Source organism: Manis pentadactyla, chromosome 3, assembly GCF_030020395.1.
Source record: "Manis pentadactyla isolate mManPen7 chromosome 3, mManPen7.hap1, whole genome shotgun sequence".
NCBI lineage: Eukaryota > Metazoa > Chordata > Mammalia > Pholidota > Manidae > Manis > Manis pentadactyla.
The window spans coordinates 188,504,999-188,529,950 of record NC_080021.1 but is presented as its reverse complement, the minus strand read 5'-3'; the positions used below and the strand labels follow the sequence as shown (position 1 = coordinate 188,529,950).

Sequence of the window (24,952 nt, the reverse complement as noted above, 5' to 3'; positions counted from 1 at the left end):
ACTCATCCTACCCACCACTGCCGCATAACCCTCCTAAAATCTAGCTCAGACCCACCCACTCCCCCGCTCAGAAGTCCCTCTCCAACACCGCAGTACCTGCCTAATCCAACCTACATTCCCTGGACCTCTTCAGAGGCCGCCACAAGTCCTGGATCCAGCTGACTGGATTTGTGTGTTGAAGCACAGGATACATACCAAAAGGTATGGAAATCATAAGGGTATAGCTTAATTATCCAAAGGGAACATGCCTGGCAACCAGCACCCACAATAGGTAGAACATGACCAACTCTCCAGGAGCCCTCCTCAGGTACCCATCCCAAGTCACTGCGCTCTCTACCCCAAGGGTGACAAGTATCCTAACTTCTGAATTAGTTTTGCTTGCTTTTGAACCTTATTTAAATGGAATCATACAGAATGTTTTTATGTCAGACTTCTTTCATTATGTTTGTAAGTTCGAAACATTTTTAAATATGGTTCTAATTCCTTTTTATTTCCGTATAGCATCCTATTATAAAACTATAACCCATTTTATTTATCCTTTATTGGTGTACATTTGGGTTGTTTCCAGTTTAGAAAATTACCAAGTAGTGCTGTTCTAACATTTTCTTGCTCAGTGAACCTATACAGAGACATTTCTATTGGATATTTATCTAAGAGTGGAATATTTGGGTCATAGAGTATGTGTAAGTCCATCTTTAGGAGATAATACCAAGGAGTTTTTGAAAGTAGTTGTTGGGAGTTTACACACAGCAGTATTTGAGAGAGTTCCAGAAGCTCCACATCCTCACCAAAACTTGGTATTGTCAGTGGTTTTTATTTTAGCCATTCTGATGTATGTGTAGTGGTGTTTTGTTGTGGCTTTAATTCACATTTTCCTGATGACTAATGAAGTTGTACACCTTTTCATATATTTGTTGGACATTTGGTTATCTTTTTGTGAAATGCTTAGTCAAATCTTTTGCCCATCTTTTTTTTGGCATATTGTCTCTTTTCTCTCATTAATTCATGGGAGCTGGTTACATATCCTATAGGAGGCTTTTTCCACATAAACTTATGACGTGTTTATTCCCATTTTGCTTTTGCCATCTTCCTCTCTTGAAGGTGTCTTTTGATGAAAAGTTCTTAATTTTAGCAAGGTCCAATTTAGTAATTTTTGCCTATGGTTGGATTGAGCTGAATTGGAGATTTTCATGTGTTTACAGCAAGAAACTATGCCCATTTGAAACTAAAACTGGTCGAAACAGAGCTTCTTGGAAGAAATGAGAACAGAGGCTCAGGTGACCAACATGAGGGGCTCCCCTCCCCAGGCCCACGGAGCCGTGAGCTCAGAGGAACTCAGTGGAAACCCTCACCCAGACAGTTTGAATCTTTTGAGTTCTCAAATAATAAGGACTTGCACTCACACCCCTCCCATTATTCACAGATTTCTCCTCCCTTATTTGCTTTCCCCTCCTCTCCAGAAGAGCTCCTGAAAGCAGAGACAATTCACTGAGCCAGGAACGGCTAATCAAGGGAGAGTGGAGGCTGGAGGCTGGAAGGGAGCAGGGGTGAGAGGGGAAGAACTGGGCAGGGTGAAGTTTTGCTTCTAACTTAAAGTATCTTTAAAAAATTCCAGTCTTGGCTTGTCTAGATTAAAAAGAAGAGAGATCTGTTTGGTCCATGGGCAGCAGGAAGCAGTTTGGGTGAGTAGGAGGCCCTGGTAATAGAATATAGTGGTAGTGGCGAGGTTCATCCAGAAGGGCTTGATAAACTGGCAGAATTAGCAGTCCCTGGCTTCCATGCTGGTTCATCTTGCTGGCACTTAGCTTCCTCCAAGCTGTGAGGGTGAATGGGGTTCTTTTCTTCCCTAAAGCAGCCAGCCTGTCCTCAGGGAGCCAGGCCCCTGTTGCTCTTCCTGTCTTTATTGCACCTTCAAAGGGAGGCACCCTGCCTGCCCCAGGGATGGGCCTGGGGGGAAATGGCTGCCTAATCTTGGGTCCAAGTGGCTGCACGAGGGACAGATATGTATGCATTCTGCAGCTTCCCTCTCTCCCTCTACAGCGGTCACTGCCAACCAGTCACAGTCAGGATTCTTACCTGGGTGTGTAGTTGGCAATGACACATGCCCTAGATGGCTTATAAGAAGCTGGGGAACCGATGGATTCTTAGTGGATCCTTCCAGAATGGAAGTCAGAAGCTTCACGTAAAAGAGAAATTGAAGTGTTACCACCCTGTGCCCTGTTGGATGGGGATGGCACCTCGGGAGTCCCCTTCCCAAGTGGATGAAGAAAGAGTTGTGCAGGGGATGTCCTGAGAGCTACCCGGGGGAGGTGGAGCCTTTGGCATGGCCTCAGGCCTAGACTGGGGGGCAGAGACTCCAGTGGGGCTGGGGCAGGCAGGAGCCTCTCAGCTAGGCTCCCAAGATACCCTGTCTCTTTCATCTGTAAGATAACTAAGGTCTGAATAAATGCATAACCTGCTGACTATGGGTGATGATGCTGTGTTGTATAATTAACATTTGTTAGACAACTTAAATGTTCTTTAATATATATTTATATAAATACATAAATTCAGCAACCTCATAATAATTTTTGTTCCCCTTTCTGAAGAAAAAAAAAAAGGAAAATAAAAGAAGAAAAATCAGTCTGATAATGTTAATACATGAGATCACAGGGAACTACCATTGAGGTAAAATCACATGAGGGCAAAATTCTTCCTCGGTATTTTCTTAGTTTAAGAAACATTTCCCTGAACAGGAAACTACTCTAGTTCTCTACTAAACCCAGAATCCAGGAGCCAAATGACAGGAATCCAACAAGACAGGGCATGAATTATGTGGTATTAATAATTCACACTCACCATGGGGGAGCACATCTGAGAGTCCTGGTCTGTGACTGCACAGTGATTTTCTTTAAGCAAACAAATATATTTACACAAGATATTTAGTGAGGTGCACTGATTTTTCCTCTCTGGGAGATTATAATATCCATATTATTCAATTTTATCTGCATAATTTAATGTTAACTCACATGATTGGCTGTGTATATAGGAGAGTGAATTCATGTGTGCAGAAACCCCAGGGGTGATTATCAGCATCACGTGGCATAGTTGCTTTCACCCCTCAAGCAGACTGCTTGGTTTTCAGCAAAAGAAAATCCATTCTTTCATTCTAAAAATGGAACTTGCTATAAGATAACCAGAAAGAAGTACAATTTTACTGTACCCGTCCTCTCAACAGCTCATATGCCATCACTCCCAGGGACCACCAGTCAACAGCAAAGGAGTAGCCTGCTTCACTGCTGGAGTTGAACATTTCAGGTGCTCAAAATATAGAAAAGTTAGGTCAGTTTTACTCCCTGAGGTATTAACAAATCTATGCTCCTAACATGTTCCTCCAAAGGTGAATTATCAGGGCAAAAAGCATAAACACTTCTATGAAGCTTTATCATCGATCACTAGATTGCTCACAGCAGGCAAAAATTTCTAATTTTCTAACCTCTCTCAACAGCCTCATTCATCAACCAACACACAGTCATGTACTGACCTTACGAACAATTTTTTTTTCCTATTTAGATGGTGTACTCATTCAAAACTGGATCCCACCAGCCTCAAGTGGGCAGGTGACCTACAACCAACAAGGCTGAGATCATGTTATGTGTCGTCCTGGTTTGGAAAGTCTGTGTCAGAGGCCCTAAATTCGTATCACTGCTGCAAGTAGCCTCGGATTCGGTGCCCTGCACACTGGACTGGCTCTCTGTCTGCATCGCCTATGAGAGGCAAGGGTGGCACTTACAGCCTGCTCTGGGGGGTGAGGGAGCGGGACTAGAGGGCCAGCACTCCGAGAAATAAAAGGGTTCACGTCAGCCGCAGGGGAAACTTGCATGTTGTGACATAGATATTTGAAAAGACTCCAACAGAGGATACAGCCAGTCAATTCTACCCCCAGTGGGGACCCCTTAGTGATGCATCTGCTAAGCATTTTGATGCACCAGGAAGCTTCTACATTCTCTTCCAAGAGCACACCAGCCCCTGAGGGGCGGAGCAGGGAGAATGAAGCACAGAGCGGTGCCACTGCCTTCCCAGTACTGAGCCTGGCAGAAAGAATGAATGGCCAGCGATGAGTCAATTCCACAGGACCTGGCTGCAGTCCCCAACTCTGGGACTGTGTGCCTCCTGGGTTCAAAGCCTGTCTTTGCCACTCACCATGACCTGGACTGAGTGCGTTCGCTGAGCTGGAGACTCCTCATCAGCAGAACCAGAATAATAAGAAGGCAATCTTACAGAGGTGAGAAAGTAAATGAGATAACACATGCCAAAATCTCAGCATAGTGCCTGGCACTTGGAAAGTGCTCCAAAAAATGAAGCACTCTCTAGAGAGGTAAACACCCATAATGATGGGAATTTTACCTAGTCAAAAGCTATACTCAGTTGACCCAAGTCTCTGGTAGTGAAGTCCTGACTCTGGGCAAAAAAAATTGGTATAACATGGTGTCTGCACTCACAGATATGCTCTGTTCAGTGCACTCACGTTCTAAGTAAAATCCTGTGGCTAACATCCATTTAGAGGTAGAATGTTGATTTTCCAATTACAGGACTGGCTGCCTATAAGAGGCGTGCGGTAGCAGGACTGAGTAGGCTTACCCCCTGGTAAATTCCCCTTCAATGCTTCAGGGCATCCTTTCTGCAAGTTGAAGCTCCCCAGGAAGTTTGGGAGGCAATGGCCTTGACCCCTGGGTGCCCCCACACACTGGATGGACTTCATTTCCACTCTCCCTTATCCATGTCTCACAGCAAGCCCTCTCAGGTGGGCCCCCAGGTGACAGGTGACAGACTTCTTACTAAGAGTAGCTGCAGAGAATTTTGAGGGATAAAAATACCATTGTGTTAAGAGAACACCTAAGAGAATGAACTTTATAATAAAGCTGTGTACTCTGCCATCTTGGACCATCCTTGGACTTTCTGTCGGTACTCTTTTTTTCTCCTCCTCTTTTTTACTTTATTTTCTGGCATGAAGACATCTAGATATGTGTTCCTTCATTCAAAAAGCACTGAGGAGTGCTGGAGCCAAGATGGTGGTGTGAGTAGAGCAGCAGATATCTCCTCCCAAAACCACATGTATTTATGAAAATATAACAAAGACAACTCTTCCTAGAATAGAGACCAGAGGACACAGGACAACATCCAGACCACATCCACACCTGCGAGTACCCAGCACCTCGCGAAGGAGGTAAGATACAAGCCCCGGCCCCAAGGGACCTGAGCGCCCCTCCCCCCAGCTCCTGGCAGGAGGAGAGGAGTTGGAGCAGGGAGGGAGACGGAGCCCAGGACTGCTGAACACCCAGCCCCAGCCATCCGGACCAGAGTGCAGACACAGTGTGAGCGTGGGGTCTTGGATACTAGGGAAACAGGGCAGTAAGACCGGTGAGCAGGTACCTGAGGCCGGTGCCGGAGAACAAAGAAAAGTGAGCAGCTATTTTTTTTTTTTTTTTGGTGAGTGCTTTTTGGAAGTCTTAAAGGGACAGGGACCCCAATACTAGGGAAACAGGGCAGCAAGACCCGTGAACAGGTGCCTGAGGCCAGGGCTTGAGGACAAAGAAAAGAGAGCGGCTTTTTGTTGTTGTTGTTGTTGTTGTTATTGTTTTGTTTTGGCGAGTGCTTTTTGGAAATCTTAAAGGGACAAGGAGGGACACTTAATCCAGAGGCAGGGAATCTGGGGATCTCTGGGCACACTAACCCCCCGGGAAGCAGGGAGCACCGAGGCCCCTTACACAGATAAATAGCCTCCCGGCCGCTCCCCCTCCAACAGGGCTCCATCATTTTGGAGCAGCCGCCCGAGCCAGGCCACGCCCACAGCAACAGCGGAGATTAACTCCATAGCAGCCAGGCAGGAAGCAGAAACCCTGTCTGCGCGCAGCTGCCCAGCACAAGCCACTAGAGGTCGCTGTTCTCGCAGGAGAGGAGGGCCACAAACCAACAAGAAGGGAAGTTCTTCCAGCCATCACTCGTCCCAGCTCTGCAGACTATTCCTATCACCATGAAAAGGCAAAGCTACAGGCAGACAAAGATCACAGAGACAACACCAGAGAAGGAGACAGACCTAACCAGTCTTCCTGAAAAAGAATTCAAAATAAGAATCATAAACATGCTGACAGAGATGCAGAGAAATACGCAAGAGAAATGGGATGTAGTCCAGAGGGAGATCACAGATGCCAGAAAGGAGATTACAGAAATGAAACAAACTCCGGAAGGATTTATAACCAGAATGGATAGGATGCAAGAGGCCATTGATGGAATTGAAACCAGAGAACAGGAACGCATAGAAGCTGACGCAGAGAGAGATAAAAGGATCCACAGGAATGAAACAATATTAAGAGAACTGTGTGACCAATCCAAAAGGAACAATATCGTATTATAGGGGTCCCAGAAGAAGAAGAGAGAGGAAAAGGGATAGAAAGTGCCTTTGAAGAAATAATTGCTGAAAACTTCCCCAAACTCGGGGAGGAAATAATCGAACAGACCACGGAAATACACAGAACCGCCAACAGAAAGGACCCAAGGAGGACAACACCAAGACACATAATAAATAAAATGGCAAAGATCAAGGACAAGGAAAGAGTTTTAAAGGCAGCTAGAGAGAAAAAAGTCACCTATAAAGGAAAACCCATCAGGCTATCATCAGACTTCTTGACAGAAACACTACAGGCCAGAAGAGAATGGCATGATATATTTAATGCAATGAAACAGAAGGGCCTTGAACCAAGGATACTGTATCCAGCACGACTATCATTCAAATATGACAGTGGGATTAAACAATTCCCAGACAAGCAAAAGCTGAGGGAATTTGCTTCCCACAAACCACCTCTACAGGACATCTTACAAGGACTGCTCTAGATGGGAGCACTCCTAAAAAGAGCACAGAACAAAACACCCAACATATGAAGAATGGAGGAGGAGGAATAAGAAGGGAGAGAAGAAAAGAATCTCCAGACAGTGTATATAACAGTTCAATAAGCGAGCGAAGTTAGGCAGAAGATACTAAAGAGGCTAACCTTGAACCTTTGGTAACCATGAATTTAAAGCCTGCAATGGCAATAAGTACATATCTCTCAATAGTCACCCTAAATGTAAATGGACTTAATGCACCAATCAAAAGACACAGAGTAATAGAATGGATAGAAAAGCAAGACCCATTTATATGCTGCTTACAGGAGACTCACCTAAAACCCAAAGACATGCACAGACTAAAAATCAAGGGATGGAAAAACATATTTCAGGCAAACAACAGCGAGAAGAAAGCAGGGGTTGCAGTACTAATATCAGACAAAATAGACTTCAAAACAAAGAAAGTAACAAGAGATAAAGAAGGACACTACATAATGATAAGGGCTCAGTCCAACAAGAGGATACACCATTCTAAATATATATGCACCCAACACAGGAGCACCAGCATATGTGAAACAAATACTAACAGAACTAAAGGGGGAAATAGACTGCAATGCATTCATTTTAGGAGACTTCAACACACCACTCACCCCAAAGGATAGATCCACCAGGCAGAAAATAAGTAAGGACACAGAAGCACTGAACAACACAGTAAAGCAGATGGACCTAATAGACATCTATAGAACTCTGCATCCAAAAGCAACAGGATATACATTCTTCTCAGGTGCACGTGGAACATTCTCCAGAATAGACCACATACTAGGCCACAAAAAGAGCCTCAGTAAATTCTAAAATATTGAAATTCTACCAATCAATTTTTCAGACCACAAAGGTATAAAACTAGAAATAAATTCTACAAAGAAAACAAAAAGGCTCACAAACACATGGAGGCTTAACAACACGCTCCTAAATAATCAATGGATCAACGAACAGATTAAAATAGAGATCAAGGAATGTATGGAAACAAATGACAACAACAACACAAAGCCCCAACTTCTGTGGGATGCAGCGAAAGCAGTCTTAAAAGGAAAGTATATAGCGATCCAGGCACACTTGAATAAGGAATAACAATCCCAAATGAATAGTCTAACATCACAATTATCGAAACTGGAAAAACAAGAACAAATGAGGCCTAAAGTCAGCAGAAGGAGGGACATAATAAAGATCAGAGAAGAAATAAAATTGAGAAGAATAAAACAATAGCTAAAATAAATGAAACCAAGAGCTGGTTCTTTGAGAAAATAAACAAAATAGATAAGCCTCTAGCCAGACTTAGTAAGACAAAAAGAGAATCAACACAAATCAACAGAATCAGAAATGAGAACGGAAAAATCACGAAAGACTCCACAGAAATACAAAGAATTATTAAAGACTACTATGAAAACCTATATGCCAACAAGCTGGAAAACCTAGAAGAAATGGACAACTTCGTAGAAAAATTCAACCTTCCAAGACTGACCAAGGAAGAAACACAAAAGTTAAACAAACCAATTACGAGCAAAGAAATTGAAATGGTAATCAAAAAACTACCGAAGAACAAAAACCCCTGGGCCAGACGGATTTACCTCGGAATTTTGTCAGACACACAGAGAAGACATAATACCCATTCTCCTTAAAGTTTTCCAAAAAATAGAAGAGGAGGGAATACTCCCAAACTCATTCTATGAAGCCAACATCACCCTAATACCAAAACCAGGCAAAGACTCCACCAAAAAAGAAAATTACAGAGCAATATCCCTGATGAATGTAGTTGCAAAAATACTCAATAAAATATTAGCAAACCGAATTCAAAAATATATCAAAAGGATCATATACCATGACCAAGTGGGATTCATCCCAGGGATGCAAGGATGGTACAACATTCGAAAATCCATCAACATCATCCACCACATCAACAAAAACAAAGACAAAAACCACATGATCATCTCCAAAGATGCTGAAAAAGCATTTGACAAACTTCAACATCCATTCATGATAAAAACTCTCAGCAAAATGGGAATAGAGGGCAAGTACCTCAACATAATAAAGGCCATATATGATAAACCCACAGCCAACATTATACTGAACAGCGAGAAGCTGAAAGCTTTTCCTCTGAGATCGGGAACTAGACAGGGATGCCCACTCTCCCCACTGTTATTTAACATAGTACTGGAGGTCCTAGCCACAGCAATCAGACAAAACAAAAAAATACAAGGAATCCGGATTGGTAAAGAAGAAGTTAAACTGTCACTATTTACAGATGACATGATATTGTACATAAAAAACCCTAAAGACTCCACTCCAAAACTACTAGAACTGATATCAGAATACAGCAAAGTTGCAGGATACAAAATCAACACACAGAAATCTGTGGCTTTCCTATACACTAACAATGAGACAATAGAAAGAGATATCAGGAAAAAAATTCCATTCACAATAGCATCAAAAAGAATAAAATACCTAGGAATAAACCTAACCAAAGAAATGAAAGACCTATACCCTGAAAACTACAAGTCACTCTTAAGAGAAATTAAAGGGGACACTAACAAATGGAAACTCATCCCATGCTCATGGCTACGAAGAATTAATATCGTCAAAATGGCCATGCTGCCCAAAGCAATATACAGATTTGATGCAATCCCTATCAAATTACCAGCAACATTCTTCAATGAACTGGAACAAATAATTCAAAAATTCATATGGAAACACCAAAGACCCCAAATAGCCAAAGCAATCCTGAGAAAGAAGAATAAAGTAGGGGGGATCTCACTCCCCAACTTCAAGCTGTACGACAAAGCCATAGTAATCAAGACAATTTGGTACTGGCACAAGAACAGAGCCACAGACCAGTGGAACATATTAGAGACTCCAGACATTAAACCAAACATATATGGTCAATTAATATTTGATAAAGGAGCCATGGACATACAATGGCGAAATGACAGTCTCTTCAACAGATGGTGCTAGCAAAACAGGACAGCTACATGTAGGAGAATGAAACTGGACCATTGTCTAATCCCATGCACAAAAGTAAATTCTAAATGGATCAAAGACCAGAATGTAAGGCATGAAACCATAAAACTCTCAGAAAAAAAATAGGCAAAAACCTCTTAGACATAAACATGAGTGACCTCTTCTTGAACATATCTCCCCAGGCAAGGAAAACAACAGCAAAAATGAACAAGTGGGACTATATTAAGCTGAAAAGCTTCTGTACAGCAAAAGACACCATCAATAGAACAAGAAGGATCCCTACAGTATGGGAGAATATATTTGAAAATGACACATCCGATAAAGGCCTGACGTCCAGAATATATAAGGAGCTCACATGCCTCAACAAACAAAAAACAAATAACCCAATTAAAAAATGGGCAGAGGAACTGAACAGACAGTTCTCCAAAAAAGAAATACAGATGGCCAACAGACACATGAAAAGATGCTCCACATCGCTAATTATCAGAGAAATGCAAATTAAAACTACAATGAGGTATCACCTCACACCAGTAAGGATGGCTGCCATCCAAAAGACAAACAACAACAAATGTTGGCGAGGCTGTGGAGAAAGGGGAACCCTTCTACACTGTTGGTGGGAATGTAAATTAGTGCAACCATGGTGGAAAGCAGTATGGAGGTTCCTCAAAATGCTCAAAATAGACTTACCATTTGACCCAGGAATTCCACTTCTAGGAATTTACCCTAAGAACGCAGCACTCAAGTTTGAAAAAGACAGATGCACCCCTATGTTTCTCGCAGCACTATTTACAATAGCCAAGAAATGGAAGCAACCTAAGTGTCCATCAGTAGATGAATGGATAAAGAAGATGTGGTACATATACACAATGGAATATCATTCAGCCATAAGAATAAAACAAATCCTACCATTTGCAACAACATGGATGGAACTAGAGGGTATTACACTCAGTGAAATAAGCCAAGCGGAGAAAGAGAAATACCAAATTATTTCACTCATCTGTGGAGTATAAGAACAAAGGAAAAACTGAAGGAACAAAACAGCAGCAGAATCACAGAACCCAAGAATGGACTAACAGGTACCAAAGGGAAAGGGACTGGGGAGGATGGGTGGGTTGGGAGGGATAAGGGGGGGAAGAAGAAGGGGGGTATTATGATTAGCATACATAATGAGGGGGTGGGAGAAAGGAGAGGGCTGTACAACACAGAGAAGACAAGTAGTGATTCTACAACATTTTGCTATGCTGATAAACAGTGACTGTAAAGGGGTTTATAGGGGGGACCTGGTATAAGGGAGAGCCTAGTAAACATAATATTCTTCATGTAATTGTAGATTAATGGTAACAAAAAAGAAAAAGGAAAGAAAGGAAAGGGGGATTACTCCCTGATAGGATAAAACTAACTGTAAATCAATGATTAATGCATGCTTTAAATATCCTTAATTTTGATCACTTAAAGGGTGTCAGATGATCAGCGATGGAAGTACATTTATCTGATAATATTCCTTTCTCTTAAAAAAAAAGCAGTTCCTGTGTGGTGACCTCCAATAAGTTCTTCACAATGGTATAAAGGGCATATCAAAGTGTGGGCAAAGGGTCTGTTTGTGTTTATACAGAGGATCAAAGCCTAATTTGGCTACCCAGAAAACGAACTAAGATACGATATGAAGAAGAAATTCCAACATCAACATTCTCTGGAAGAGTCATTCCAGAAGATGATCATCAAAAAACTTCAACAAAGATCCTGGCGCTGTTACAGTTGCAGCTGCATTCATCCCACCGGTTCCTGGACTTGCCATTGGAATGAAGGAGATATCTAAGCTGGCCTGTGCATACAGTAAAACAACAAATTTGACTGGATCTATACTGTCGAAACTCAACCAAGAATTAGGAGAAGTGCAAGTTGCAGCGCTCCAAAATCTTGCGACTACAGACTATCTACTGTTAAAAGAACATATAGGATGTGAACAGTTCCCAGGAATGTGTTGTTTTAATTTGTCTAATTTTTCTCAAACTATTCAATTTCAGTTAGACAATATCCATCATATCATGGATAGGTTTTCACAGGTGCCTGGGGTGCCTAACTGGTATTCTTGGTTTCACTGGAGATGGCTGGTAATTGTAGGTCTGCTTTGGTTATGTAACTGTATTCCTATTATGTTAATGTGTGTGCGCAATTTAATTAGTAGTTTAAAACCTATGCATGCTTAAGTTACTCTGCAAGAAGATATGTCAAAGAAATAATCAATCTTCCCATGTTTTCTTCCGTCTGCTACTTCTATAGCTTTTCTTCTTCCTTCCTAATTACAACCCTTAAGTAGAATTCGTGCCTCATATCAAATTTACCGAGTATCATAATTCTTCCAAGTGGTAAAGATACCTCAAGACAAATGCTAGGCATAAAAGCCACAGGTCATAAATCTGCAAAGAAGTAAAAAGCTAACCTTTTCAAACAATAAGGCTTCTCTCTCACTTACCAACTTTACATTTCCATGTATGGCCCTGGAAGATGACTGATTAGCCAGAGACGGGTAAGATTCCTCAAGGGAGGAACAACCTAAGACAGACACAGTCACAGGGGGACCATCAGGTGAGAAATTGGGGATCAACAGAGGTGAGGCTTAGAACCTCACCCCTCCTGTTTTGAGAGAAATCTTCTGCATCCGTGGATGTTTTGTTGCCCTTGTCTAGCTCGGATTAATACTTAGTCTATAGGCACAGACCTGATCATCTACATTTGCTCTCTTACAGCACTAAACTATGTTTTCTACCTTTATCTTGCATCTACCTACCACTTCAGCATTTTATTTAAAATAATAATAATAATAGTAATAATAATAATAAGGAAGAAAGGTGGGATTCACATATAAATCAAGTATAAAAATCAAATGAATATTCATATTTGACCTGATTGTTTATAGTTCATAATGCGTGATCAAAACCGAAAGTTTTTGTGATGACTGCCCTTGCACTGTTCACCATGTAAGAACTTATTCACTATGTAAGAATTTGTTCACCATGTAAGAACTTGTTTGTTATGCTTCAGAAGATTGGAGACTGATGAGAATTAGGGTTGGGGTGGATTAATGATTGTGCATTGAGCATTGAGTCCCCTATACAGAATTTTATTGTTGTTAACAACCATTTGATCAATAAATATAAGAGATGCCCTCTCAAAAAAAAAAAAAAGCACTGAGGTTTTTTTCGGTAGAACATTAAAAGAAAAATCATGGCAACTTGCCAAAACGTAACAGATGGGAATTCTTTGAGACCTCAGAGAACTGAGGGCCCAGAGCAGGGAAATACAGAGGGTTTCATCAACCCTTCTAGAAGATTCCCGTGAGACTAGGAGAGAGGCTAAGTTTCCTTAAAAAAAACCCCATCAATTATGTTGTTTGGTTTTAAAGCATTTTGATACCTACATTCAGAGAAGTAAATAAACATAAAGGAAGAACTTATCAAGTAGTTATAAGGAAATGACCACATAACTATTACATGGGTGAGGCCACAGAATCTTGACCCCACCACTATGTCCTGTCCTGCTGACAATCCTCAGACTGACTACTATCTGGAATTTATGTTAGGAATTTTCTTGCCTTTCTACATAGATTTACTATCTACTTATGTATTTCTACACAGTACTTTAGCTTTGCCTATTTTAGCAATATGAATGTTATATGTACATATATGTTAGATCTTTCTCCTTGTTTTCTTTGGTGTCTTGCTTTTCTTGCTCAACAGTATTTATCCAAGTTGCTGCACAGAGTTACACTTTGCTAAATGAATACCTGTCATTTGCCTACCTATCCTATTGTTGACCAAGTAAGATGTAAGATGTAAGGCTCCTCTAAGTCCACAAGTCTGTAGGGTACTTTCCTGAGAAGGGAACTGCTGGAGATGGGATGTGTATCTTCACATATGCTAGATAATGCCAAACCATTTACCGAAGTGGTAGTACCAATTAACACTATAACCAGCCATGGATTGGAGTTGCTTTTGCTCAGTTTCCTTATCCACACTTGGTATTAATTGACCTTTTGATTTTTGCCAGTCTAGTGAGTGTGGAATAGTCTATTCCTTGTGAAAGAACATTCCTTGTGGTTTAAATTAGCATTCTCCTAATTACTAATAAGCTTGAGCACATTTTAATGTGTTTATTAGCTATTTGGATTTCCATCATGTGGTTTTCAGATTTTAAAACATCTGGAGAGTAGATGCTGGTCAGGACATAAAGAAAGGACCCCAGATCTAATCTACAAATTTAATGCAATAGAAATAATTCATGGAATTCACAAAAATTATTCTAAATTTCATCTACACAAAACAAGTGTGAATAACAAAGTTTTTCTTAAGAAGAATAGAAAGACTTGCATCCCAAGTATTAAATCACATTATAAAACTACAGTAATAAAGACTTAAGTCTATATGATAGAGATACTAGTAAATAAATATATTAGTTTATGATAAACATTTCAAATCAGCATGGAAAGGGTCTTACTTAATACAAGGTCTCAAAACAATCATTTAATAATCTAACAAAAAATAAGAACAGATCCTTTACCACATATCTTCAGTCAAGCTCCTATAGAACTGAAATGAGTAAGAAATGAAACTATAATAAAAAAAATACTAGGTAACAATATCTAAGGTCTAACGATAAATAAGAAGGTCTTGTTAAGAATGCCATCAACGGTAGAAACTATAAAGCAAAAAGACTGATGGCTTGGTGATGATAGAAAATAGTTTTTTATGTAATAATGCCATAAGAACAATAGCAAACTAAAAGGTAGGAAATTATATTTATAACACATATGATACATTATAAGTTAATATTCCTAATATATAAAGGGCAATAATTTTTTATATAATCAACAGTAAATATCAGAATCAGATAAAAGTATTAACACCTTAACAGAAAATGGCAAAGAACATGAATAGGCAATTTACAAAAGTAGACAGAGAAATGCAATTCTAACATCACAGTGAGTACAATTCTGAATGATCTTTTCGGGAAGACTAAAGATATTGATGTGCAGCCCTGGTAAGAATGGAAGGAGGTGCCCCCCCACTATACATCGTAATGCCCCCTTTCTTTTTCCCTGCCCTTATCCCTCCCTTCCCACCCATCCTCCCCAGTCCCTTTCCCTTTGGTAACTGTTAGTCCATTCTTGGGTTCTGTGATTCTGCTGCTGTTTTGTTCCTTCAGTTTTCCTTTGTTCTTATACTCCACATATGAGTGAAATCATTTGGTACTTGTCTTTCTCCGCCTGGCTTATTTCACTGAGCATAATACCCTCTAGCTCCATCCATGTTGTTGCAAATGGTAGGATCTGTTTTTTTCTTATGGCTGAGTAATATTCCATTGTGTGTATGTACCACATCTTCTTTATCCACTCATCTACTGATGGACATTTAGGTTGCTTCCATATCTTGGCTATTGTAAATAGTGCAGCGATAAACATAGGGGTGCATCTGTCTTTTTCAAACTTGAGTGCTGCGTTCTTAGGGTAAATTCCTAGAAGTGGAATTCCTGGGTCAAATGGTAAGTCTATTTTGAGCATTTTGAGGAACCTCCATACTGCTTTCCACCATGGTTGCACTAATTTACATTCCCACCAACAGTGTAGAAGGGTTCCCCTTTCTCCACAGCCTCGCCAACATTTGTTGTTGTTTGTCTTTTGGATGGTAGCCATCCTTACTGGTGTGAGGTGATATCTCATTGTGGTTTTAATTTGCATTTCTCTGATGACAAGCGATGTGGACCATCTTTTTCTGTGTCTGTTGGCCATCTGAATTTCTTCTTTAGAGAACTGTCTATTCAGCTCCTCTGCCCATTTTTTAATTGGATTATTTGCTTTTTGTTTGTTGAGGTGCATGTGCTCTTTATATATTTTGGATGTCAACCCTTTATCGGATCTGTCATTTATGAATATATTCTCCCATACTGTAGGATACCTTTTTGTTCTATTGATGGTGTCCTTCACTGTACAGAAGCTTTTCAGCTTTATATAATCCCACTTGGTCATTTTTGGTTTTGTTTTCCTTGCCCAGGGAGATATGTTCAAGAAGAGGTCACTCATGTTTATGTCTAAGAGATTTTTGCCTATGTTTTTTTCTAAGAGTTTTATGGTTTCATGACTTACGTTCAAGTCTTTGATCCATTTCGAATTTTCTTTTGTGTATGGGGTTAGACAGTGATCCAGTTTTATTCTCAGTTTTGCCAGCACCATCTGTTGAACAGACTGTCATTTCCCCATTGTATGTCCATGGCTCCTTTATCGAATATTAGTTGACCATATATGTTTGGGTTAATGTCTGGAGTCTCTATTCTGTTCCACTGGTCTGTGGCTCTGTTCTTGTGCCAGTACCAAACTGTCTTGATTACTGTGGCTTTGTAGTAGAGCTTGAAGTTGGGGAGTGAGATCCCCCCCACTTTATTCTTCCTTCTCAGGATTGCTTTGGCTATTTGGGGTCTTTGGTGTTTCCATATGAATTTTTGAATTATTTGTTTCAGTTCATTGAAGAATGCTGTTGGTAATTTGATAGGGATTGCATCGAATCTGTATATTGCTTTGGGCAGGATGGCCATTTTGACAATATTAATTCTTCCTAGCCAGGAGCATGGGATGAGTTTCCATTTGTTAGTGACCTCTTTAATTTCTCTTAAGAGTGACTTGTAGTTTTCAGGGTATAGGTCTTTCACTTCCTTGGTTAGGTTTATTCCTAGGTATTTTATTCTTTTTGATGCAATTGTAAATGGAATTGTTTTCCTGATTTCTCTTTCTGTTGGTTCATTGTTAGTATATAGGAAAGCCACAGATTTCTGTGTGTTAATTTTGTATCCTGCAACTTTGCTGAATACCGATATTAGTTCTAGTAGTTTTGGAGTGGAGTCTTTAGGGTTTTTTATGTACAGTATCATGTCATCTGTAAATAGTGACAGTTTAACTTCTTCTTTACCAATCTGGATTCCTTGTATTTCTTTGTTTTGTCTAATTGCCATGGCTAGGACCTCCAGTACTATGCTGAATAACAGTGGGGAGAGTGGGCATCCCTGTCTAGTTCCCGATCTCAGAGGAAAAGCTTTCAGCTTCTCGCTGTCCAGTATGATGTAGGCTGTGGGTTTATCATATATGGCCTTTATTATGTTGAGGTACTTGCCCTCTATAACCATTTTGCTGAGAGTTTTTATCATGAATGGATGTTGAATTTTATTGAATGCTTTTTCAGCATCTATGGAGATGATCATGTGGTTTTTGTCCTTCTTTTTGTTGATGTGGTGGATGATGTTGATGAATTTTCGAATGTTGTACCATCCTTGCATTCCTGGGATGAATCCCAGTTGGTTATGGTGTATGATCCTTTTGATGTATTTTTGAATTCGTTTTGCTAATATTTTGTTGAGTATTTCTGCATCTAAGTTCATCAGGAATATTAGTCTGTAGTTTTCTTTTTTGGTGAGGTCTTTGCCTGGTTTTGGTATTAGGGTGATGTTGGCTTCATAGAATGAGTCTGTAAGTATTCCCTCTTCTTCTGTTTTTTTGAAAACTCTAAGGAGAATGGGTATTATGTCTTCTCTGTATGTCTGATAAAATTCCGAGGTGAATCCATCTGGCCTGGGGGTTTTGTTCTTGGGTAGTTTTTTGATTACTGCCTCAATTTTGTTGCTGGTAATTGGTCTGTTTAGATTTTCTGTTTCATTTTTGGAAGGTTGTATTTTTCTATGAAGTTGTCCATTTCTCCTAGGTTTTCCAGCTTGTTAGCATATAGGTTTTCATAATAGTCTCTAATAATTCTTTGTATTTCTGTTGGGTCCGTTGTGATTTTTCCTTTCTCGTTTCTGATTCTGTTGATGTGTGTTGATTCTCTTTTTCTCTTATTAAGTCTGGCTAGAGGCTTAACTATTTTGTTTATTCTCTCGAAGAACCAGCTCTTGGTTTCATTGATTTTTTCTATTGTTTTATTCTTCTCAATTTTATTTATTTCTTCTCTGATCTTTATTATGTCCCTCCGTCTGCTGACCTTAGCCCTAATTTGTTCTTCTTTTTCCAATTTTGGTAATTGTGACATTAAACTATTCATTTGGGATTGTTCTTCCTTCTTTAAATATGCCTGGATTGCTATATACCTTCCTCTTAAGACTGCTTTCACTATGTCCCACAGTAGTTGGGGCTTAGTGTTGTTGTTGTCATTTATTTCCATATATTGCTGGATCTCCATTTTAATTTGGTTGTTGATCCATTGACTATTTAGGAGCATGTTGTTAAGCCTCCATGTGTTTGTGAGCCTTTTTGCTTTCTTTGTACAATTTATTTCTAGGTTTATACCTTTGTGGTCTGAAAAGTTGGTTGGTAGAATTTCAATGTTTTTGAATTTACTGAGGCTCTTTTTGTGGCCTAGTATGTGGTCTATTCTGGAGAATGTTCCATGTGTACTTGAGAAGAATGTGTATCCTGTTGCTTTTGGGTGTAGAGTTCTATAGATGTCTATTAGGTCCATCTGTTCTAGTGTGTTGTTCAGTGCCTCTGTATCCTTACTTATTTTCTGTCTGGTGGATCTGTCCTTTGGAGTGAATGGTGTGTTGAAGTCTCCTAGAATGAATGCATTGCAGTCTATTTCCTCCTTTAGTTCTGTTAGTATTTGTTTCACATATGCTGGTGGTCCTGTGTTGGGTGCATATATATTTATAATGGTTATATCCTCTTGTTGGACTGAGCCCTTTATCATTATGTAATGTCCTTCTTTATCTCTTGTTACTTTCTTTGTTTTGAAGTCTATTTTGTCTGATACTAGTACTGCAACACCTGCTATTTTCTCCCTATTGTTTGCATGAAATATCTTTTTCCATCCCTTGACTTTTAGTCTGTGCATGTCTTTGGGTTTGAGGTGAGTCTCTTGTAAGCATCATAATCTGAAGGGTCTTGATTTTTTTATCTATTCAGTGACTCTATGTCTTTTGATTGGTGCATTCAGTCCATTTACATTTAGGGTGATTATCAATAGGTATGTACTTATTGCCATTTCAGGCTTTAGATTTGTGGTTACCAAAGGTTCCAGGTTACTTTCCTTACTATCTAAGAGTCTAACTTAACTCACTTAGTATGCTGTTACAAACACAATCTAAAGGTTCTTTTCTATTTCTCCTCCTTTTTCTTCCTCCTTCATTCTTTATATATTAGGTATCAAATTCTGTACTTTTTGTCTATCCCTTGATTGACTTTGAGGATAGTTAATTTAATTTTGCATTTGCTTCATAATTAGCTGTCCTACTTTCTTTACTGTGGTTATTACCTCTGGTGACAGCTATTCAACCTTAGGAACACTTCCATCTGTAGCAGTCCCTCCAAAATAGACTGTAGAGATGGTTTGTGGGAGGTAAATTCTCTCAGCTTTTGCTTATCTGGAAATTGTTTAATCCGTCCTTCTAATTTAAATGATAATCTTGCTGGATAAAGTAATCTTGGTTCCAGGCCCTTCTGCTTCATGGCATTAAATACATCATGCCTCTCCCCTCTGGTCTGTAAGGTTTCTGTTGAAAAGTCTGTTGTTAGTCTAATGGGCTTTCCTTTTTATGTGATCTTATTTCTCTCTCTGGCTGCTTTTAGGAGTCTGTCCTTATCCTTGATCTTTCCCATTTTAATTACTATGTGTCTTGCTGTTGTCTTCCTTGGGTCCCTTGTGTTGGGGGATCTGTGGATCTCCATGGCCTGAGAGACTATGTCCTTCTCCAGATGGGGGAAGTTTTCAGCAACTACCTCCTCAAAGAGACTTTCTATCCCTTTTTCTCTCTCTCTCTTCTTCTTCTGGTACCCCTATAATGCGAATATTGTTCTGCTTGGATTGATCACACAGTTCTCTCAATATTCTTTCATTCTTAGAGATCCTTTTTTTCTCTTTGTGCCTCAGCTTCTTTGTATTCCTCTTCTCTAGTTTCTATTTCATTTATTGTCTCCTCCACTGTATCCAACCTGCTTTTAATACCCTCCATCGTGCTCTTCAACAATTGGATCTCCGACCTGAGTTCTTGGATGTCTTTCCGTACCTCCATTAGAATGTTGATTATTTTTATTTTTAACTCCCTTTCAGGAAGATTCACGAGGTCCATATCATTTAAATCTTTCTCAGGAGTTATATTAATAATTTTACTCTGGACAAGGTTCCTTTGGCATTTCTTGTTTGTATATGTCGCCCTCTAGTGTCCAGAAGTTCTATTCTGGAGCTGCTCAGCCCCTGAAGCAATGTCGGGGGTCGCAAGGGAGTAGTCCTGGTGCCTGGGGGGAGGAAAGAGCTGTTCCCCGCCTCCTGGCTGCTATGCCTGTCTCCACTGCCTGAGCCAGTGGGCCGGGCACACAGGTATAAGTTTTTGTCCCAGAGCAGCTGGATATGGATCCCTGCTTTCCACAAGCAGCTGGAATCCCAGTCTCCCCAGGAACTCTGCCTGTATTAACTTTCCACCCCGGTAGTCATGTGAGTCTCATGAAAGCACCATGAAGTGTAGGTCTGTGCTCCCAGAGCAGATCTCCGGAGCTAGGTATTTAGCAGTCCCAAGCCTTCCACTCCCTCCCTGCTCCGTTTCTCTTCCTCCCGCCGGTGAGCTGGGGTGGGGGAAGGGCTTGGGTCCCGCGGAGCCACAGCTCTGGTACGTTAGCCCATTCGGTGAGGTCTGCCCTTTTCTCCAGGTGTGTGCAGTCTGGCGCCATCCTCTTTCCTGTTGCTCTCTCAGGATTAGTTGCACCAATTAAATTTTCTAATTGTATGCAGTTTTAGGAGGAAGCTTCTGTCTCTCCTCTCACACCACCATCTTTAATCCCACAAGAGCAATTTTTTAAATATGAAAAGTCAGATACATGCTTTAGGAAAATGAATCTGCACTCCTATTTTTATTGCAGCATTATTCACAATAGCCAAACAGGGAAACAACCTAAGTGTCTGACAACAAATAAATGGATAAAGAAAGTATGGTATGCATATAAAGGGAATATTATTCAGCCATGACAAATAAGGAAATCATGTTCTTTGTCACAACAAGGCTGGACTGTGAAGGCATATGTTAAGTGGAACAAGCCAAAGACACACTGCATGGCGTTGTTTACATGTGGAATCTAAAATACAAGCAGAACTGATAGAAACAGAATAGAAAAGAGGTTGTGGCAGAGGCTTGGGGGTGAGGGAAGAAGGGGCTTCCTCTGCTGATTGGCTGGGCGGGGGGCCTGGACACACACTGAGAGACCAGAGGACAGGACTCTGGTTGGAGGTGGGGCTCAGGTGGGGTGAAAACAGCCGGGACAGAGCCTCTGGCTGCAGGAGGGAGTGGCTTCTCCTCTGTGGACCTCTGAGCAAGTCCCTGTCCCTCTTTGAGACTCCTCATCTGGAGAAAGGAGGGTGATGATCCTGTGGGGCAGGACTCACAGGGTTGGTGATGAGGTTCAAGGGAGGGAGGGAGTGTGCTGGAGGTGTGGGAGGAGAACAAAGATGCCAGTAATATGACACTGAGTCCTCAGGAGACCCTGTGAGGTAGGTGGAGTTGTCCTCACACTTTCCAGATGAGGAAATGGGCTCAGGGAGGCCCGGCCAAAGGCCCAAAGCTGCATACAGTGCGAGTGTTAGAGCTGGGACTGTTCTGGAATCAGAGTGCCCTGTAGGACAAAGTAGCACGGATACCAACTGACTTGGTAAGATGACCAGGGTCCAAGGTTAGAAGTTTTGGGGCAAAATGGGGTGAAGGGACATGGCCTCTCTGACACCATCCTTGAACTTGGCAGGAGGGGAGACTGCCAAGTTTGCCGTCCTGGAGACGAGCTTCCAGAGAGCCCACAAGCAGCAGCAGCAGGTGAGTGGGTCAGGGAGGTGCTCCAGGTCAGGGAGGCCAGAGGCCTCCAATGGAGAGAGGACCTCTCCTCCCTTGAAGCCCCTCTAGCCCTGCCTCCTGCTGCTGCAATGCCTGACGCCCTCCATTAGCAGTGACTGGGAGCAGGGCCCGGAAGAGCTGGGCACAGGATTTGGGGTGAGGAGGATCCCAGGACCACACACCCTGTGGTTGCCAAAAGCTGGCCCTAGGAGGTGATTAGAGGGAGCCTGGTGGTCTTAGAGGGGGAGGGGAGGGGAATTGAGGGGAGGTGCTAAGAGTCCTAGGCTGCTTGCGTGGGAACCCTGAGGTGGGCCAGGAGGCTGAGGGGTGTACAGGAGAGGGTCCCTGGGGGCACCTGAGAGTGGGGGCTCATCGCCATTCCCACATCCCTTCCTTGGCACGTTCCTCACTGGCCTGTGATGTCGGACTCTGCGAAGGAGGATTCTCTGAGGTGGGCGAGCCTGGGGGCGGGGCAGTGGGGACCAGGATTCTGCGGCCCCACACTGAGCCCTGCGCCCTCAGCAAACATCCTTTCATGAGAGCCTCTCAGCGGCCCCAGCACACAGGGCGGTCATGCTCGTCCTGGGGAGGGAGAGGGAGCTGCGTCTGCCGGCTCCCTAGGCTGGTGAAGCAGCAGAGCAGCCTGACCGCCAAGCTGCAGGACGTTTTGTCGGAGCTGGACTCGGCCCTTCCCTCATGGAGGGGAGAGAGACGTTGGCTCCTCCAGTCAGGCAGCACACAAGCGGCCGAGCAGTCCCTTCCTGTGTGAGGCCCGTCTGCCAGCAGAGAAGGCTGGACTAGCTCTCAAGTGCTCCCCTCCAGCTGGGGCTCAGAGCCTGGCCCAGGTCCCAGTCCTGTTTTCCAGGCTTGCTCTGCACCCTGGCTGTAGTGCAACATGAGAAGGGGTGGGATGGAGAGGTGGTAACGGGCTATGGGGCTTTTTCTGCCCTCCAGGGGAATCAGACCAACCTCCAGAAAAAGAATAAGGGGAGCAGCTGTGGCACATACTTGGGGGGAGCGTAGGGGAGTGGAATCACAGTCCCGCCCTCCCACTCCCAAAGCAAGACACTCCCTGACTCCATCTCCTAGGTTTGCTGGGCAAGTTTGACAACAGAGAAGTGGGAGACCCACCAAACTGGCAGGGTGGAGGAAGAGGGCTGGCATCAAAGACAACATCCTGGAGGAGGGGCTGTTTACACCTGTCTCTGAGAACAGGTAGGACCTGGATGGAACTGAAGGGGAGGAGGGTTCCTATATGACCCAGGACTGGCCTCCAGCCTTACTCCCCCCCACCCCCAATACACCAGCAGCATACCGCACCCCCCCCCATGCCCCCGACTCAGCCCTATCTATATCTGTCCTTCTCTGGTTCCAGGAATACAAAGTAATGAGGGAGACCTGGCTCCTCAGAGGGCTGCTAATCATTACAACCTAGAGCCTGAGGAAAAATTTGGAGCCTGTTTTCAGTATATGGAGCAACTCAGTGAGGATGAAGGGTGAGGCCAAGCAGGAATTGGGCTAGAGCGGGTGTGGGCTGTCACTTGGCAGCTAGCTCCAGAGAGTCGGTGGCCCTGATCCTCTGGTCAACCCCAGACCCTGCTGCATGATGATAGCTGGGGCTCCCGGACTCCAGCTGCTGGGTACACACGGGGAGGGACACCCAGGGTGTGGCTCCTGGTAGGCTTACAGGCGCTACTCTTCCTGTAGCTACAACTTGTCCTACCAGCTGGAGCTCTGGTCCTAGATGGCCAGCAGAACACTCAAGGCCGAGAGGGGCTGACCACCAGAGAGCTCAGCGGCGAATGGGTGTCCAGGCTACTGTGGCTGAATCCTAGGGGCTCGAGGTACATCTTCAGGCTAAGTGTGGTCTTAGGGAGTCTGATCCCTGCTCTACTGTTGACCAGCCTTGTGCCTGGGGCAATTCGCCTTAGCTTTCTGGGAGTCAATTTCCTCCTCTGTGAAATGGGTGATGCTAAGTGACTGCTTACATGGCAGGGACAGATGGGTACTGTTGACTTACCGAGCACTCAGTAGAGTGCCTGGAGCACAAGATGTAGTGGGGGCGGAGTGAGGGGTATGGGCTACGGCCCTGGGGAAAGCCCCCCAAGGTAATTCTTTCCTTCTGTCCAGCGACCAGGCCTCCGAAACAGAGTGCAGTACCAGTGGCGGATCACACTTCTGAGACCAGCTCAAGTAAGGCAGCAGCAGGGACCCAGCGGGGGCTCTCATAGGCACTGGGTCAGCCCCTCCTCTGAGGTGAAGAACACTGTGAGCCTTTCCGTGGGGTCCCCTGAAGGGCAGAATAAAAGATGACCCTGCTTCATCCCCCAGCTGCGCTTCCCTAAGGCCTATTTACCTATTGCCTATTGTGGAGGGGTAACGTTTATTTGTTGTGAGCAGCAAATGCTGGATTTGAATATTATTATACTAAAATCCTATTTCTTTTACAGATTGAGTGAGTGATTTTGTTCTTTCACTTTCTACGCTAATTTAAATGAACTACAGACTCTCACATTCCTCCCTGAACTAAGAAATCTTGCAGGGTCAGCAGCTTATTGTATGTGGAAGAAGACGGAAAGGACCAGCCCCCATCCCTGGCTACTGAAGGGAGACCCCTGTGTCCCCCTTCCTCTGAAGATATGTTCACTTCAGCATTACTAACTTGGGCAAGGAGCACAGACAGCCCCTGAGATCTCCTGGGATTTTGAGGTTGAAGGTGCTTTCAACAGGCATAATCACCACTGAAATTTGGGTGTCTTGGAAAATAACACTTGCCCCAGGACAGTAGTTGTCTTTCTTACAGCTTTGAAGGAAGAGGGAACATTTTCTGCTTCTCTTGTTGAGGTTTCTTTGGGCAAATATTAGGAACCTGTAGTTCTCTAGTTCAATCTCTGGAGTTGCATCAGCACTAAGTAGGGGGAAAAAATGTGAAAAGATCAAACATTGCATATGGGAAGGACAAGACCAGAGGAAGGGGATTTGCAAATGGACAGGGGCAGCAGGATTTCCCATCCTCGGTCCCCCTCTAGGGTCTCTGTTTATTCTTTACCCACGTTTGGAACCTTTATGGGTTCCTTGTCCATGACCTCTGAATTCCTTCTCCTGCTGCTTTCCTACCCAGGGGAAAGATTTGTCATGTGCCTTTTATGGGCCTCATTCCATAAACATTTCTGCTACCCATGAACAGGATTTCCAGCATCCCTACCCTTCCTTATATAATTCTTTTTTTTTTTTT

At 42.7% G+C, this 24,952-nt stretch overlaps 1 long non-coding RNA gene across 2 annotated transcripts; it reads left to right on the top strand.

Annotated features, from left to right (window-relative positions):
- The first annotated feature begins 20,745 nt into the window (after window positions 1-20,745).
- LOC118914046 (uncharacterized) lies at window positions 20,746-24,164 on the top strand. Of its 2 annotated transcripts, XR_008996561.1 has the most exons (6): window positions 20,746-21,541; window positions 21,632-21,699; window positions 22,807-22,932; window positions 23,093-23,213; window positions 23,425-23,561; window positions 23,848-24,164. It is a non-coding gene; the product is annotated as an uncharacterized LOC118914046 (long non-coding RNA). The 2 variants fall into 2 exon arrangements; XR_008996560.1 differs by lacking the exons at window positions 20,746-21,541; window positions 21,632-21,699 and adding an exon at window positions 21,798-21,929.
- Window positions 24,165-24,952: the final 788 nt, after the last annotated feature.